At 52.6% G+C, this 2,312-nt stretch overlaps 1 protein-coding gene across 2 annotated transcripts in view; it reads left to right on the top strand.

The window, feature by feature from the left end:
* Positions 1-1,470: 1,470 nt before the first annotated feature.
* Positions 1,471-2,312, top strand: part of LOC124245735 (paraneoplastic antigen-like protein 5) — a 5,321-nt gene continuing 4,479 nt past the window's right edge. The window contains exon 1 of one of the 2 annotated variants that reach the window (XM_046673419.1): positions 1,471-1,591. The gene's annotated coding sequence lies outside the window, so the exon portion shown is untranslated. Of the gene's footprint in view, positions 1,592-1,807; positions 1,953-2,312 lie in introns of those variants that run through there. The other variant, XM_046673417.1, reaches the window with a different exon arrangement.

Below are 2,312 nucleotides of genomic sequence, written 5' to 3'. Positions count from 1 at the left end.
TATGAAACATAACTACTATTGAAATGAAGTTGTCAGAATAAATTCACTTTCATTAATTCCTGAGAATAATAAGAGTATTCTATTTATAGAAGCAGTTAATTATCTTTAAACCAATAATAATAGAGCTCCTTGAAGGGATTTTATAATCTAATTTGGTAATACCATCAGAGATAGGAAATATTACATACACATACATGCACACAAAGCATACATATAAAACAAGTCCTGGGGATGTAATGTACAGCATGGAGACTATAGTTAATAATTCTCTATTGCATATTTGAAAGTTGCTAAGAGGGTAGGTCTTAAAAGTTCTCATCACAAGAAAAGAAATTTCTAACTGTGTGTGATGATGGATGTTAACTAGACTTGCGATGGTGGTCATTTTGCAATATATACAAATATTGAATCATTATGTTGTACACCTAAAACTAATAGAATGTGATATGTTTTCAGGGGTCTTTCTTACCCCTCACTGCTTTCCAGGATCACAGAGCCAGAAGCCCGCTTTCCGTGTTACGGCCCTTTGTGATACCTTGTGATCCCTGTAACACCAGGGGGCTGAGTATCCCAAATAAAGCAAAAGAAATCTTTTCTGTTGCCAAAGGCCCACAACTTCTGATCCTGAAAAGTAATTACAGGCTTCAGAGCCCTGGTAGTCAAAGCATAGTCAGGGCTCTGCAGCATCAGAGTCACGGAGCTTTCAAGAAACGCCGAATCTCATTCCCAACCCAGTCCTCCTGACTCAGAACCTGCATTTTTATCAAGATCTCCTTGGGGTTTGTGCACACCTCCCAGCGTGCTACTGTGCCTCACCCGTGTCCTTTTCTGGAACAGCGCTTTTGGGTCCTTCGGCCCCCAGGGCAAACATTCCCATCTTCCCTCTGTGGAAGAAACCTCCTTCGGGAAAGGGCGGGAAGCGGTTTGGGTACCAGGTGGGTAATACTTGGTCGTGAAGTCAAGAGAATAATAGGAGAATGGAATCCTTTGATAGTTTTCTGTCTCTTGTGAAATGCAGGAAGCAGCTGCATTTGTGCCGTCCTCCCCTAGAACACAGCTCAGTACCTAACGGGGATCAGGAGTTTCCTTTAGTAAGCACCCACTGGGGCTTTCCTTTTGCACCCGGCCCTGCGCTGACTGCTTGGAATATTCAACTAGGGAGAGCGACTGGTGACCATCACGACACAGCTCCTGTCCGATGGGGAAGAGACGTGCACAACAGAAGCCGCAATGGCGGCTGGGTCTGGTGTGGCACCTGGCAGGCCTGGCGGTCTCCTTTGAGCTAATCCGAGGCCAGACTTGGTCCAGCTCTGCAATATAAGCTGCCCCCAAGTCGAGTTGAACTTTCTGTTCCCCTAGGCGTAGCAGGGATATGGGCAGGGAGTGGGGACCCTTTCGAGGGGGCGGGGTGGGTGCCACGCTGCGAGGGCGCAGCTGCGAGCGGGCCGTGTGCAACTCCACGGGGGGTTTGTCACCTGACAACCTCTTCCCGCCTTCAGCTCCCGGCCCAGTGTGCACCGCGGCAGCAGCAGCGACCGACGCGTGGCGGCTGTAGTGCTCGGGTGCTCTGGCCTGCAGGCGTCTCCAACAGGTACAGCACGGGGCCCGGGGCACAGAAAGCAAACCAAACTGAAAGGGATCCCCCCCAACAACCTTTGCAATCTACCTTAGCGTCCCAGGGGTCAGTGGCTATAGGTTTCCCCTGGAAGTGGGATCCCACTAGATCAGGCCTGGCACCCCGCCAGCTCCCTGCCGTTTCCAGGCGTTGCGACCAGCTTTGCAACTGCAGGGGAACCTATTCCACACCTAACCCTGCCCAGAGCCATTGCATTCAGGACAAGTGGCTCTGGGCCTTCCCCTGGAGGGAAAGCGGTTTCAGTCCTTCCTCTCCTGGCCTGCGCCAGCTTCCACTGACCAGACGTATTCCTGCTCCTGAATGGGGGGTGTTTGAGGTAGGGGGGTTTGAAGGGGCGAGGTGCTTAGGATGGGAGGGGGTAACACTGGGGAATGACGATGGGAGACTTGGGGACAGCAGTTGGGTGTGGGTGGGGGCAGGGCTTGAATGGGGGGCAGGGCATAGGACAGAGATGGGCCTTGGGAAGGGATGGGGCATAGCTTGAGTGGGGGCAGGGATTGCGCTTGGGTGGGGGTGGGGCTCGGCATCAGGGTTTGGGCTTAGATGGGGTGGGGCCTGGGTGGGGGCAGGGCTTGAGTGGGGGTGGGACATGGATGACGGTTAGGACGTGGGTGGGGGCAGGGATTGATCATCAGCGGGGGTGGGGCTTGGAGTCAGGGGTTGGGCTTAGGTGGGG

Source organism: Equus quagga, chromosome 10 (genome assembly GCF_021613505.1).
Source record: "Equus quagga isolate Etosha38 chromosome 10, UCLA_HA_Equagga_1.0, whole genome shotgun sequence".
Lineage (NCBI taxonomy): Eukaryota > Metazoa > Chordata > Mammalia > Perissodactyla > Equidae > Equus > Equus quagga.
Note: the sequence above shows the minus strand (reverse complement) of the source record. Positions and strands in the feature narration are given on the sequence as shown.